The sequence below is a fragment of the Pseudorasbora parva genome, chromosome 2 (assembly GCF_024679245.1).
Source record: "Pseudorasbora parva isolate DD20220531a chromosome 2, ASM2467924v1, whole genome shotgun sequence".
NCBI classification, from domain to species: Eukaryota; Metazoa; Chordata; class Actinopteri; order Cypriniformes; family Gobionidae; genus Pseudorasbora; species Pseudorasbora parva.
This window is the reverse complement of record NC_090173.1, coordinates 2,967,686-2,984,461: the sequence shown is the minus strand read 5'-3', so window position 1 is coordinate 2,984,461 and position 16,776 is coordinate 2,967,686. Positions and strand designations below refer to the sequence as shown.

At 42.0% G+C, this 16,776-nt stretch overlaps 1 long non-coding RNA gene across 1 annotated transcript in view; it reads right to left on the bottom strand.

The window, feature by feature from the left end:
* LOC137090596 (uncharacterized) overlaps positions 1-16,209 on the bottom strand; it is a 31,818-nt gene extending 15,609 nt beyond the window's left edge. Inside the window, exons 1-2 of the long non-coding RNA XR_010907913.1 lie at positions 16,108-16,209; positions 15,843-15,871 (exon numbers count right to left, since the gene is read on the bottom strand). This is a non-coding gene — a long non-coding RNA (uncharacterized lncRNA). The remainder of the gene's footprint in view (positions 1-15,842; positions 15,872-16,107) is intronic.
* Positions 16,210-16,776: the final 567 nt, after the last annotated feature.

Sequence of the window (16,776 nt, the reverse complement as noted above, 5' to 3'; positions counted from 1 at the left end):
TTTCCAGCAGTATTCTCGTTTCAATTTTCTTCGAAATTTGGTATTGTTTCTGTTTACTCTCCTGGGTGTGCCTACAAAGTGTAATTGTCTAATGTGAGTGGCAATATATAGTTTTAAGAATAAGTTAAAGTAACCACTCATCCAAATTTGAGTCTAGACGTAAAACACTCTAAGGCCTTACAGTACAAACAGATCCACTAGTCCAACAAGATGTCATCACCTGCTGAAGAATCAGACAACCCTCTAGAAACGCAACAGGTCAGGTCAAGCTACCGCGAGCGTAGTTTAACAACAAAGGGTCAAGAGTTACATGAGCAGGAAGCAAAAAGAAATGCAAAGGCTTTTAACAAAGGCTTTTAACGAGGCCTTGTTTTCTGTTGAATACGTCATTGCTTCATTCTGAGTATCGCTTCCGGGTAAAAGTGGTTCGAAACCTCGCGCCTCTTGTTGGGTTTGCAGTATATACAGTCTTGTTCAAAATAATAGCAGTACAATGTGACTAACCAGAATAATCAAGGTTTTTCATATATTTTTTTATTGCTACGTGGCAAACAAGTTACCAGTAGGTTCAGTAGATTCTCAGAAAACAAATGAGACCCAGCATTCATGATATGCACGCTCTTAAGGCTGTGCATTTGGGCAATTAGTTGAATTAGTTGAAAGGGGTGTGTTCAAAAAAATAGCAGTGTAGCATTCAATCACTTAGGTAATCAATTTTGTGAAGAAACAGGTGTGAATCAGGTGGCCCCTATTTAAGGATGAAGCCAACACTTGTTGAACATGCATTTGAAAGCTGAGGAAAATGGGTCGTTCAAGACATTGTTCAGAAGAACAGCGTACTTTGATTAAAAAGTTGATTAGAGAGGGGAAAACCTATAAAGAGGTGCAAAAAAATGATAGGCTGTTCAGCTAAAATGATCTCCAATGCCTTAAAATGGAGAGCAAAACCAGAGAGACGTGGAAGAAAACGGAAGACAACCATCAAAATGGATAGAAGAATAACCAGAATGGCAAAGGCTCAGCCAATGATCACCTCCAGGATGATCAAAGACAGTCTGGAGTTACCTGTAAGTACTGTGACAGTTAGAAGACGTCTGTGTGAAGCTAATCTATTTTCAAGAATCCCCCGCAAAGTCCCTCTGTTAAAAAAAAGGCATGTGCAGAAGAGGTTACAATTTGCCAAAGAACACATCAACTGGCCTAAAGAGAAATGGAGGAACATTTTATGGACTGATGAGAGTAAAATTGTTATTTTTGGGTCCAAGGGCCACAGGCAGTTTGTGAGACGACCCCCAAACTCTGAATTCAAGCCACAGTACACAGTGAAGACAGTGAAGCATGGAGGTGCAAGCATCATGATATGGGCATGTTTCTCCTACTATGGTGTTGGGCCTATTTATCGCATACCAGGGATCATGGATCAGTTTGCATATGTTAAAATACTTGAAGAGGTCATGTTGCCCTATACTGAAGAGGACATGCCCTTGAAATGGTTGTTTCAACAAGACAATGACCCAAAACACACTAGTAAACGGGCAAAGTCTTGGTTCCAAACCAACAAAATTAATGTTATGGAGTGGCCAGCCCAATCTCCAGACCTTAATCCAATTGAGAACTTGTGCGGTGATATCAAAAATGCTGTTTCTGAAGCAAAACCAAGAAATGTGAATGAATTGTGGAATGTTGTTAAAGAATCATGGAGTGGAATAACAGCTGAGAGGTGCCACAAGTTGGTTGACTCCATGCCACACAGATGTCAAGCAGTTTTAAAAAACTGTGGTCATACAACTAAATATTAGTTTAGTGATTCACAGGATTGCTAAATCCCAGAAAAAAAAAATGTTTGTACAAAATAGTTTTGAGTTTGTACAGTCAAAGGTAGACACTGCTATTTTTTTGAACACACCCCTTTCAACTAATTGCCCAATTGCACAGCCTTAAGAGCGTGCATATCATGAATGCTGGGTCTTGTTTGTTTTCTGACAATCTACTGAACCTACTGGTAACTTGTTTGCCACGTAGCAATAAAAAATATACTAAAAACCTTGATTATTCTGGTTAGTCACATTGTACTGCTATTATTTTGAACAAGACTGTATATATATATATATATATATATATATATATATATATATATATATATATATATATATATATATATATATATATATATATATATATATATATATATTATTGCTATTATTATTAATATTATTATAAGACTAGACTGTATTGGGGAAAGCTTTTCCCATCCCTGCAGTTTGCTGTTCCACAATTCCAGCCCCATAAGCACTGCACTATTGCACTCACAATAATTTATTTACAATCATTCTGGGCATTCACTGTCATCACTAACCCAAAGAACTACTGAATAGTTGAACACAAAGTTGTTTGTTCGTGTGAGTGAGTTGTGTTTACATAGGCTAATACAAGCAGAGTAAAATACAAAAATTACAAAGAAATAGAAAAAGGGTGTGCCCACTCTATGACAATTTGGTTGCTCAGGATGAATAGATTTGTGTGCGATGCATTGCTTTGCACAGCAGGTGTCACTTGGGAGCACACTGTTTCATGAGGCTTCAGGTAAATGAACCGTTTGATGAACCAATGGGCTGGAAAGCCTCATTTGGCCATCACTAGAGACAGGCAAGAAATCCAAAGAACCAAGATACATGAAACCAGAGAAACGCTCAGAAATGCAGTTGTGACACTAAACAAGACTTCACCATGAATGACTGCGATAACCAGGCATATATAGGCAGAGGTAATGAGGTGATGAGACACAGGTGTAAACAGTAAGTGCTAATGAGTCCGGGTAAAGGATTATGGGTAATGTAGTTTGTGATGGAGTGACAGTCCGTGGTGGAGTGCCCTCTGGTGGTGATCATGGGCACTCACACTGGTGAATTGTGACAGTCTCAAAGTTTTACTGAACAATAACAAATAATTAGAACAGATCTAATTATTAGGGCATGTTGTAGTCCAGATTAAAACATAAAAATGTTTGTTTGAAAATAAATAGCCTATTAAGTCTTTAAGTATTAAGTATTTGGTGCTGTGATGAACAACATTGAGCTTACAAAAAAAGAATGGCTGTTTTAAAAACTACACACGGTTTTTGTTTGTTTGTTGGTTTCCGGGGTAAGCGCTCAATTCTGCAGTTCATCAGCGCCCTCTGCTGTCACTGAGCGGCACTTCAGCAGCGCGTCTCCTTCACCGGTTCAGTCATGTGCAAACGCACGTTGGGCTTGTTTATATCTGAGCGCTCTCCTTTGACGCAGAATACAGCGGTGTTGAGCATTTATACGGTTGATGGGCAAAGTATTCTTGAGTGCATTATAAAAAAAATATAAATTGTTAATAAATTATTATTTACGATATTTGAAAGTGCCCACGATAACAATATCTTTGTAGCGACTCAGGCGAATCAAACACACAATCGCCAGTTACATTTAACAAATATGTTTTGAATGCTTTGTGCTTAGTAACAGACCTTCCCCCAACACAACAGAGAAAGATTCTCCGTTACCCTGGAAACCATCTGATAAGAAGTTTTATGGCCCAAAAGAATTTGGCCACATGAAAAGTTCCATACACAGAGAGTTAAAGCTTGTAAAACACACGTTTTTGCCTCAAATTATAGACAAACCATCTATAAATGAACATGCACCCCAGGACATTGTATGTAAACACATAACTGTCTTGTAAAATGTTTCTTCTGTATGGTATTTTGCATCTTTTTGTCTTTGTCTTAACAATTTACTAGTTCAGGTAACCTCATATATGTCATGTCTCCTATCAAATTAATGCTCACTTCACGACTTACACTTCCATGTATATCACTTATTCAGATAATGCAGTGTGTGTTTGTTGCATTAATTAGAGTATGAATGGGCAGAGACCCATCGATTCGAGCTTGAAACAAAGAGCCATAAAATCTCCAGAGGAATTTTCTGTCTGGAAATCCCAACAATCTCATTGGTTAAGTCTAACCCAGGAGGGCCGGACTACTCCCAGACCTTAAAAGGGGTGCTCGGATGCCCTCCCTTTCGCTTCTCTCCTCTCTTCTCTCTCTGGCTGAACCAACACGTCATCTGGCTGGCCCTTGAGCCAGGCCACCAATGCAGGCCCTCCAAGCAGGCCCCAACTCTTCCCCTCTTCCTCCTCTTCCCTCCTCGCTTCGCTTTTGCATCGCATCAAATTCCTAGCCCCGTGGGCATTTCTTCAGGGAGAACACAGAGCATCTCTAGAGCAACCAGCCGCTCCACCCCGACCTCGGAAAGAACCGCCGGACACGCAGGACATTTGACCTCGGAACACACGCACACACGCGAGAAGCCAAAAATAAAGCAAGTATTCTTATTTCCAAATTCAAACTGCTGTTAAGAGGGTGTGTTATTTTCCCGTTGGGACAAGTTAACTCCGTGAAGGTCGTATTTGATGAAGTGAAGGAAGCTGTCCCCCCCCCACTCTCTTTGTCTCTCTCTCTCTCTCTCTCTCTCTCTCTCTCTCTCTCTCTCTCTCTCTCTCTTTATCTCTCTAAGTTCAGTCTATTCATTATCTTCGTTTATGTACCATATTCTTTCGTTTACTATCTATATTTCTACTCTCTTGATGCATATTTAGTGTGTACTTTCTGTGTGAATCGTAGTGTTATTTTTAGTCTGTGTTTATTAAACCTCCAAAAGACATTTAATGAGTTGAGTCTGTTGTTCTCCCACATACACAAAGTCAATGAAACTTACGATCTAACGTTACCTAACTGCTTATGCTACTTTGTTAGTAAAGTAAACTGTATGACCATTTGAAATATTGAACTTATCCTGATCAGTAAAGTTAATGTTTCTTATGCGCTCATAAAGCAGTAATCCCTTATTGAGAATTGATTTGAAAAGTCTATAACTAATTTGCAGGACAAACTTAGTAGGATAATTTCAAGCAATTCCGTAAAGGGTTACTTGTATTTAATTAAACATTTTTCCCTATCGGAAAATTTTAATACGTAATGAACGACTAGCAAATTATATTCATAAATTCATGAATATTGAATATTAAATCCCTTTTGAGTTAATTATTCCCCGAGACATTAAACTCATGAGTCGTTGTTGTTACATGTATTTGGTGGAGATATTACCGAGCAAGTTTCAAACGTTTGTGTATGTGTGAATGATATTCATATTCTATTCATTGTGTATTTTTGGGGTATTAATAACCTGCACGCGCGTTTTTGTTTTGTTTTTGTTTTGTTTTTGTTTTGTAAATTGTGAGGTACCGCGCAAAGCGAACTCAAGCATAAACAGATGCTGAGAAATGTTGAAGTAGCCGGATTATATTAAGGACAGTATAAACGGCAAGTAAATCCAATATTGAAACAAGTAGCCGGATTATATTAATGAAAGTATGAACGGTACGAAAATCCAATATTGAAACGAAAACCTCTGCAGCCGTAGGCGCAATAGGGTTTATCCGCGTGATTTCCGAAAACCTCTGCAGCCTTAGGCGCAATAGGGTTATCCGCGTGATTTATATTACATGTTCCATTAAAATAACGAGATTTTGATGATGACTGTAGACATGTACGCACGTTATCCCGCTTGATCTGAACTACGGGAAGTTTCTATCATTGCGGAAGATTGGGACAGGGCGAGACTCTCCTGTACAATAAGAGGCCTAAGAATAATTATTATATCATTAAGATAAACGATAACTCCTGGTTTAAGTCTGGCTTAGCTAACCAAAGACCTGAGACCTAAAACATTTGAATCAAAGATGCTGAAAACCGTCAGCCCTATTGATAAATGTCTATTGGAGTCCGTGTAAATGCGTGAATAGGCAGACGGTAAATTCCTGTCTTCACCCGCTTCGTTGCTCATGCCCTTACAGCACCATAGAGCACCAGAGTCATTTTGTGTGATTGTAATTGCAACGCCGCTTGCAGAACGCCAGACGGCGACTCTAAAACCAGACAAAGCCATCTGGTGAGCATTTCCGCCTAACTAACTCTAGTCTAGGGCGGGTGCAACAGCGCCATCGTGTGGATAAATTCGGATAGTTTCACTCTCCGCTATTTGATTCTGCCTTAACAAAATAAGTTTGAGCCTATAAATTGTTTATTGCTTACTGTTGTACACAGTTTCATTTATACAATTTTTCTAGCAACAACCAAGTCTCCTTTCCCGCTGATTAAACACCCTTATTCGAATTTGAAGTTTAAAAAGAAACATAACTTCCTCTAACTCAAAGTGAAATTAGGTTTAAATCACAGACAGTCCAATTGGAAGGAATGACGCCACCGTGTGGCTATACCCTGTTAAGTCAGCGCAACACTAAATCCCTAAGCCCTTCCTGATTAATTATTTTATTTGGATAACTCCCACTTAGAGATTAATCGTTATAGGATAGGATTTTTGATTGGCTTTCTTTTATTTGATTTTCCTTACAGGCTTATTTAAATTTCATTTAAACTTGCTTTGAATGTAATTTGAATTAAGTTGAGCTTCTAATTTTTTTATTTTTATTTTTATTAATTATTTTAATTAATTTAATATAATTTTTTATTAATTAATTTTTTTTTATTTTTTTATTTTATTTTATTTTTTCTGCAAAAGTTTTTCTTTTCCCCTCCCATTGGGAATAAAGCTCAGTCTGGTAATTACAAACGGTATCAAAAGTGCTTTTTGTTTTATCATTACTTGACAGAAACTTTTGCCTTTTTCTAAATTGCTCTTGATATTTAATCTTCCACTTGAGCGACCTCAATTCACCCCGGATGAGCTAAATGGGATAACCCATAGTACAAGCCGAATTTTAGTATATCTTGAGCATTTAGCCTATTAATTTCCCTAACACTCCCGGCGCGCACGCTGACATTCCTTTCATTACAGAACAATTCATCTTGTGTTTGTTTCCACTGTGCTCTTTCCTATCCTCACTGTTGGACTATCACGATTGTGTTTCTTTCAGTTCACCAAGAGACCCCAAGGAGAATTAGATAGTCCCGGGAAGACCGAGCAGCAGTTCACCAAGTGACCCCCCAGGGCTACCGCCCACCTAATTGTCTAAATTGTCTAATTAGCTAACTGTCTACATCAGTTAGCCAAAATTCCCAGCTATCCGTACGATAGCTCGTCAGCTTAGAACAAGCTTGCATTGGCCTCTCTGTGTGTGTGTGTGTGTGCTGTGTTTCTCTCGTCCACAGTAAGCCGGCATGTCCCGTGCATCCAGTTCCGCCGTCCCGTGGGATCGCCTAACGACATGGCTGGAAGCGCTAACGGCCACCAGTCAAGGAAGTCTGGGGCAGCCGAGCCAGGAGCAACTGGACACCGAGCTAGACCAGCTGATGACACACGACCCCACGCACAGCTACTCCAACAAGGAAGTGGCCAAGATCCTCGGAAGCCTCGCCCACGTCCTCATCGCACAGGCATATCTAAGCGAAGGGAGCTACGCCAACCTGGAACAGGAGGCAGCAACGCTAAACCTTCAAGCCGAGGAGGCCCGGAGAGACCAAGCTCTCACCCAGCTTCGTCTAGATCAGCTTCTAGACACAGAGAAAGATGACGAAACAGACAAAGAACAAAGAAAAGAAATAGAAAGACTTCAAAAGACCCTGGAGGAGCTCCGTCGTGACGCCGACCGACGAGTACAGTCAGAGAAAGACGCCAGGAAAAACCTCGACGAAAAGCTTCGGCGTGGCGAATCCCTCCTGGAGAGAGCCACTGATGAACTTAAAGACAGAGACATTAAAGCTAAAGTCTATGCAAAACATTTGCAGTCGGCACAAGCCGAGATCGACGAGCTCATCCAGCAAAGACAGGAGCTTGAAGATGAACTTGACATGGTGCAAAGAGAACTGAGACAATCATATATAGTGCAACGTTACCGGAAGGGGGAAACACACAACACAGAGTTTCCCCTGACCAGTTACTCCGCACATTTTAGCCACGAAGCAAGAGCTACGAAGGGGGATGACAGCCCCCTGTTTAAAAGATCACCTGCCAGTCTCCACGAATCCCCGTCAGCAGCAGAGGAAAGGACGCCCTTCCAGGAAGTCAAGGTCAACAGCCACGAAGCTTCAAAGAACCTTGACAAGCTGGCCAGAAATATTCCTACCTTCAGCCCAGACCCGGCAGGAGGACACGACGTCCACGCATACTTAAAAGACATAGACTTTTACTTGCAAACTGTCGCTCACACGAACAACTGGGACAGACTGTACCTGCTCAGGGCCACGTCTAATCGTGACGTACGCAGCTTTCTGGATCGACAACCAGAGGCCATCAGAGCGGACGACTGGCATCTACGACAAGCTCTAATTCGTGAGTACTCCGATCCCGAGTCAGACCAGGGGCTCATCACTGCCATGGACCTCAAGCAAGCTCGACTTGAGACCTCACAGAACTTTTATAACAGACTGCGACATGCCTACTTCGGGGCACGTAACGACCCAGGCATGGAGGAGGACATCAACTTCAAAACTCTTTTCCTCCGAAACCTGCACCCTACCATCAGTTACCACCTGGGGGTGCTGGCGTGCCCATGCAGCATGGGCACGCAACAGTTAAGAGACTTGGCTCACAAAGCTTACGTCAAACAGAAAACCATTTCTGAAAAGACTGTAAAACAGCCCACCATCTGCCCTGTCTCTGAGCACCGCCCAAAGCTAACCCTAGAGGGCGCCCAACAGAACCACAGTTACCGACCCGTCAACAGTGAGTCCAAACCACTCCAAGCCAGCAGAGGGCAGCGTGGTCATAATGGCGACCGGCCACGGTACCAGAGCGATCGCTCTGAAGGATCCTGGGACCCGCCTCGCCCCATTCACAACCAAAAGGGGGTGAGCACCTGGGAAACTGGCCGACAACCCAGACGGAGCCGAAACGAACCTCCGGGACCACCCAGCCCAGAAAGCCAGCGAAGAGGCCACTCTCGACGGGACAATGGCAGGCCCAGACCTGAACCCACGTCTGGCAAAGAAAGTGCAGCTGCTTTGAGGTTACAGAGCTCATAAAAACCCTGAAAGAGTTCCTCCGACAGAAACCTCACAAGGAAGACAAGAAGGACGGACCAGGTACAGCAGGACTAGACATGATACCTGAGATAAACCTTCCCGACCCTCCTGCAACTGAATCATCCACCCTGAACACTGTTCCCCAACCACAGACTAATGAACTAACTTTTGCACCCCCAAACGTCAGCAGCACACCCACACGACAGCTGACAGCAACAGCCTCTGATCAAGACGGCATCATGGGGCAGCCCAGCGTACCAGAAAGCGCTGTTTTGATTATTTCCACGCATAATGAGACACTCTACGATATCCAGACGGCTTATCAAGCAACACACAGGTCCCCACACCAAGACTCCTGGGAAACCTAATCGAGAAGGGGATGGCTCGAAAACTCTATCTGACTATCACTATGGAAATGGAATTTAAGCTCGAAGCCCTAGTTGACACTGGCTCCGACCTCACGCTTATATCCGCCCAACTGTTTGAAAAACTCAGATTTGAAGTACAGAGGCAAAATCGCACCCTTAACCTTCACACTTGTAAGCTAAATGTGCAGTCGTATAGCCAAAACGACATCCAGCTCAAGCACGTAGCTCCCATCCACCTGACAATTGGACCTTTGAGCCTGATACACCCCGTCTATGTCTCCCCTATGAACACTTATCCATTTCTCATCGGAAAAGACCTGCTGGACCGCTTCGAACCCGTACTGGACTTCAAACAGCTGAAAGTCTGGGCTCAAGTGCATGACCCTCTGCCCCTTCAGACACACACCTCGTCTGAGCAAGACTGTCAAGTCACAAAGGTCACGGGAACTCCCGCAGTACATCTTGCATATTCATTATCGTGATAAACCGCATTATCGAAAATCGGCACATGTCTAGTGATAACATTAGGCAGAAAAAGGATGGACATTTTGAGATCGCCCTCCCTTTCAAGGGGTGTGGTCTACCGGCTCTACCAAACAATAAAAAACTGGCTACCATTCGGCTGCAACACCTAAAAAAGAAGTTAAAGGCCAACAAACAGTATTTAGACCATTACACAGCATTCATGGAAGAAAATATCAGAAAAGGCTAATGGCTAATGCAGAGCCAGCCCCTCCTCCTGAGGAGGGAGAGACTGTGTGGTATATCCCACATCACAGGGTGTACAACCCCAAGAAGCCGGGCAAACTAAGAGTAGTGTTTGATTGCTCAGCAAAGTTCCAAGGGATCTCTCTAAATGACACTCTACTGACAGGTCCTGACCTAATTAACTCTTTGGTAGGTGTCCTTTGTCGCTTTAGAAGAGAAGCGGTTTATTCTTGAAGCACAGGATCTGTGCAAAAGCGCAGGACTACGTCTGCACAAGTGCAACTCGAATCAAATTGAGGTCCTCTCCTGTGTAGACCCCTCAGAAAGGGCAGTAACCACTGATCTGCTCAACGTTAACCCAGATGCAACACCAGAAGGACACATACTTGGCATTCAGTGGTCATCAGAAAACGACACCTTCAGCTTCGACATTAATGCAAAGGACCACCCCCCAACTCGCCGTGGTCTCTTGTCAGTCATTGTGTCTCTGTATGACCCACTTGGGTTTGTAGCTCCCTTCACCCTGAGTGGCAAGTGCATCCTACAGGAGCTATGTCGTAGAGGTATTGGATGGGACGATCCTATTCCTGGGAACTTGCGTGTACGGTGGGAGGTGTGGAAGAATGGCTTACAGAGGTTAAAAGAAGTTGCCATACCCAGATGTTACCATCCTCAAGGCTTTGGTAAAATTGTTAGGGTGGAACTGCACCACTTCTCAGATGCCAGTAATGCAGGATATGGTTCATGTTCCTACCTCAGATATATAAACAGCAAGGATGAGATTCATTGCAGTCTTGTAATGGCCAAAGCAAGGGTTGCGCCTACAAAGATCGCAAGCATCCCAAGATTGGAACTTTCAGCTGCAGTCACTGCAGCCAGGATGAGTGTTATGCTGAAGACGGAACTCGAGATGAAAATAGAGAATTTTTCTGGACAGACTCACAAGTAGTGCTGGCTTACATCAACAACAAGGCACGAAGGTTCCATGTGTTTGTAGCAAACCCTGTTCAACTAATAAGAGAGATTACAGACCCAAATCAATGGAACTACATAGATACAGCACAAAACAATGCTGATCATGCCTCTAGAGGTCTCCATGCAGCAGACATCTCTTCAACTAGCTGGTTATCAGGGCCCAAGTTTCTATGGGAACAAGAAATGCTTCCTACACCTAAGCCTCCAATCGAGCTGCTCGCAGGTGATCCAGAAGTTAAATCGCTTCAAGTGCTTAAAACCCAAGTCAGTGACTGTAACGACATTCTAAGCCGCCTGAGCCGGTTTTCCACCTGGAAAACGCTTGTTAAGGTGGTTGCAAGGAAAAAAAGACTAGGGTCTAAGCTAAAACATCATGGTGAAATTGTGACTGTTGAGGAACGTAGGCGGGCTGCTGAGGTGGTAATTCAGCTCGTCCAGCAGCAAGCTTTTCCCCAAGTACTAAAGGTACTGCAAAGCAACCATTTTGGGGACATTATTCCAAGCACAAGTCCTCTTTTTTGCCTCGACCCCGTTCTGGATGGAGGACTTCTTCACGTCGGTGGAAGACTTAAAGGATCAACCCTCAGTCAAGAATTAAAGCACCCCATCATTCTCCCAAAAGACGGCCACATCACAAAGCTGATTCTGTCTCACTATCATGCCCAGATCTGCCACCAGGGCCGGAGCCAGACTTTAATGGAACTCCGGGCCAATGGATTTTGGGCCATTGGTGGGAGTAAATCAGTTGCCAAGTTAATACATAAGCCCTGTTTCCACCACAGGAACTTTACCCAGGAACCAGGAACTTTGGGTGGTACTCGATGTGTTTAGACCGCAGGAACCAGGGTCTAAATGATGTTCCGGGTAAATATTTCCCCCTCCAAACGGCCCTGCTCGCGAGGTAGTACTTTTTCAAAGTTCAACAACTTTCGAGGGCGGGACTTGGGCGCTGAACATGCTGATTGGTTTAGCTCACGCAGCATTTTATTTCAACGGCATTTTTAAAAGTCTTTTGTGAGGTTTGGTCTACGTTCAGTAAATATCAATCTTGCTCTCTGTCTGATGGCGCGCGTTCGTCTCAGCCATCTCACGTGCAATGTCTGTAATAGCTGATAATAATATACATTGTCATTTTAAATCTAGCTTTACAAGCTTTCTGAATATGCTGCATGCTGCTGAATCTGCATATTAGTGCTCTTTTCTGTTGTTGTTAATTACCTTAGTAAACCTATACATAACCAGCAAAAGCTGCACAGCTTGAATCTCTACCATACTCGTTATTATTTTTTTTCACCATGTAAACGACCTGACCAATTACTAAGTGTGCGTCTTTACATGACGTGACAGCGCGCACCGCGCTCATGTTGGCAAGAGAGGACATTTAATTTTTCTGAGGGGTAAACTTTTTATTTCGTAAGTTGTGAAGATAATGTTGGAATAATGACACAGCGTATATTGCCCCAGGCAGTTTTTAATTTAAGATTTTTTTTTCTTCTGATTATTACACTTTACAACAAATAAATAGCTTATATAATACTGTATTAGTCCTGGTGGCCGTTAAGAGTTGCTATGGCTACAGTAAACACATTCCAGCTGCCGGTTGAAAACAGCGTTGACATTTTTGATGCAGCAGACAAACTGCATGTGAAAAAATGATTGCGATTGAAAGTCATCACATGTAAACACCAGATCTGTTTAGATAACGTCTCATGTAAACAGTCCACTAAATCTTTCAATCGGTACACACAAAAATGATTTCTGTCCGCCACTGACTTGGAGGAGCAGTCGCGCGCAGTACATCACCGGACTAATTTGCCTAATCTTCTCGGAACTTTAGATCGCGGTCAAAACGCAGACAGTTGCAGGTTTGGGGGGAAGAAAAGTTCCTGTAAAAAAGTTCCTGGTACAAATTGTTCCGGGTTATAGATGTGTGCAATGCCGGAAACTCAGACGACCAGTTGAGGAGCAACGAATGTCTGAACTCTCCAGAGAACGCTGGGAAGCCTCAGCTCCCTTCATGTTCTGTGGAATGGATTGTTTCGGCCCTTTTGTCACCAAGCGAGGTCGCAGCAAAAGATATGGACTCATCTTTACATGCCTATCTTCTCGAGCAGTCCATCTTGAAATGCTTGAAGACATGTTCACGGATGCCTTCATTAATGCTTTTTTAAGGTGTTTTATAAGCCTTAGAGGAGCCGTTTGCCAACTCCGCTGTGATCAAGGCACGAACTTTGTGGGTGCGAAAAACGAGTTCAGGGAAGCCCTCAAGCAATGTCATACAGAGGTACTGGAAGCCTTTCTGGAAGATAAACAGTGTGAGTTCATTCTTAATGCTCCTTCAGCGAGTCATGCAGGTGGTGTGTGGGAGCGGCAAATTCGGACCATCCGCAACGTGCTGAATGTTACGATCGCTCAGTGTTCAGGTAGACTAGATGATGCCTCCCTTACAACACTGTTCTACGAAGCTACGGCCATTGCCAACAGTCACCCATTAAATGTTGATGGAATCAATGATCCCATGGCTCCAGAACCTCTGACTCCAAACCACCTCATCCTGATGAAAGCTAAGGTTGCCTTACCACCTCCCGGAAAGTTTGTGAAGGAAGATATGTACGCTGCAAAAAGATGGCGTAGAGTACAATATTTAACTGAGCAGTTCTGGAGCCGGTGGAGGAAAGAATACCTTCTGAACAAATCCATTAGGCAAAAGTGGCATGTACTTCGTCGCAACCTGAAAGTGAATGACATAGTCATTATTCAGGAAGATACACTCCCAAGGAACCAGTGGCAACTAGGACGAGTGGTGGAAACTACAGAAGGGACAGATGGTTTAGTTCGTCAGGTAAAGGTACAAGTCAGGGAGCGGAGACTAACACACAAACCGAGCCATTGCTCTAAGCCCTCGATCATCGAACGCCCTATCCAAAAGCTGGTGCTCCTCCTTGAGAATGAATAAGGGTCTGTCAGTCTTAAACAAGCACTTACATCAAGCATGTTGCCCTAACGGTTTCATTTAAGGTGATCCTATTTGTGACCTATAAATATAGCTCTATTTAGTCATGTATTACAGTCTAGGAATCATGTATGAGTAACTGTTTGTTTTCCCCGCTGAATTAATTTATCATAACATGATTGGTGGGAGTGTAAGTGGCCACTTGGGGCCGCTATAAGTAATTAATGCACATTTAGTGTATAGGTGATCAATAGTTTTTCTCTCATCTTTTCCCATGCCAGATTTACTAATCCCAAATTCAGTGAAATGTAAGTTAACCCATGTGCTGTTTTCTCTGTAAAATTGAGTTGTATTTCCTTTCTTTCATTGTTCTGTGAAGTTACATTGTTATATGTCTACATTTGTGTGCTGTTTTAGTTCAGAGATCATCAAGCTAACTCAGGAAAGCAGTCAGTATAAAGTTTGCACCCTTGGTGAGCGGAGCGAGGTGTGTATTATTTGACTCCATATACAAGAGACCGAAAGGCTTTATTGACGTAAAATGTCTACATTTACTGTTGTGAAAATTGGTTTGTTGTATAAGCCTATCTTGCAAGCTAAAGTTGCATATGTGATACCTGAGTAAATTATTGTATTCAAAGAGCTTTAAAGGGCATTTACTACAATTCTACAAATGCATGATTATGCACTGTAAAAGTGGGTGAAGATTTATTTGTAAATTTGTGATGCCAAAGGTTTATTAACCAGCTATTTGTGTGTTTACTTATAGTTTTCACGGTGCTTATGCTGATAACCGAAGAATAAAAACAATTGCACCCGTTCGTGACTCTCTGCTATTATTAAAGGAGCCAAGGGCTGCTACACTTACAATTGACAATAATTGTCATCAAAACTTTAGCCATAGTTTCCATCAGAACATCCCTCCAGAGTTAACTGTTATATTGACAACATGACTAAACAATTTGACTGTCTTATCCATACACAATGACACAAGGACTTGTCATTCTGATGGCACTGACATGCTCATTGACACAGATATTTACTTTTGAGAGATGAACTAAGGATTTTGAGCAAGAGAGTGGCTTTTGCAGGCTATCCATGGTGTTTTGCTATTTGTAAAAATTGTTCCGAGAAATGCACTTACTGTTTTGCAAATTGTGAGTTTGATTCAAGAAATGCACCAGAGCGACTGAGAAAAACTGTAATATGTAAACCATATGTTTACTTTCTTCACTGATGAAAATGGAAAAATATCAGTCGAAGCTCAGCGTTATGAGGGGAAGAGACAGGGCAAGAGAAAAACAGAAAAAAAGAGAGATGTGGAGATAAGAGAGACAAATAATCTACTGCCCAGTGACATGGTTTTCAAGCTATTGTTATAAAAAAGGGCCTTCAGAACATCTTTAAATGCATATATGTAGATCATAGAAATCAACATTTTCTCAGGGGAGCATTTCCCACAACCCCCTAACATTTGGGATCTTGGTGATTATAAACCTGCCTACATTATTGGCTATTAATGCATGTACAGTATTTTAATATTTGCTTTATGAGTAATAATAAAAAGCCAATATCCTATGGGGATGCATGTTAGTAAGCTACTAGTTAATAGCACAATTTGGACCCTAAACTAAAGTGTTAAAACATTTTCCATAGGCCTACCCTCACTGGGGACTAAGCCCTCCTAAAATGAAAATCCTAGAAATGCCCCTGAGTCAGAGAAACATGAACATGAAATCACTGAGTGCACCTTTAACATGAAGAGAAGTGTCTCCTGATACCACAGCTGAATTAATAACATCTAAATGACATTAAATATGACACTAACCTGACAGGACTGCAGACACGGTTTGATCCCTGAGTTCAGAGACAGAAAGAGATTTACAGATTATTAGAGGATGATCAGATTCAAAACTGGACAATAGATGAATCCTGCTTCAACTAATAAACTATGAGATATCCAGTCTAGATGCAGGTGAATGAGTTTAATGACTGAACAAATGAGTGATAATAATTATGACTATATATCATTAAAAAGATCTTTAGATAGAGAGATGATAGGTCACACGTCTGTCGGTTCAGGCCATACTCACAGGGTTCAAATACCATTAAAACCAACAGAAATAAAGGGAAGATGAATTCAGAGGAGAAGACGGCGATCCTCAGATCTCCAAGCGCACCTTCACCATTAGCTGAGGATGAACAACAGGATTTCAGTCACAACACACACTTGTGTTCACTATCGACAAACAGCTGATTATTAATATATGAGAATGGAGATGAGCATCATAACTGATTTCTGCTTCACAGTGAGATATTACACGTTAAGATTATAATGCTCTATTAAAATAATATGTTTTCATGGTTTATATGCAGATATAATAATGTATTTAGATGCTGTGTGATGTTGAAGTGTGTGTGAAACATGAGGGTGTGGTTGTGTATGCGTGCAACGACCCTGAGTGTTTCTCTCTCTACCCATTGGTGGCAGACTGTGGGAGTTCCTGAGTCACACCCTCATGTTAATTGATAATTTGCAGATGAGAGTATTTAAGTGCTCTTAGTTTTATTTGGGTGAGCACTCTCCGTGGGATAGTTTCTCACGGGAGCGGCTCTTTGCCTTTCATTTAGTTTCTTTCTATTACCTTTCTTATATCATGTAGCTTTAATATTTTGTTTATATCTTTGTTTCTTTATTTTTCCCTATACTTATGTTTGTTATTTGTGGTTATTGTTATATTTGTTAGTACTAATAAATATAA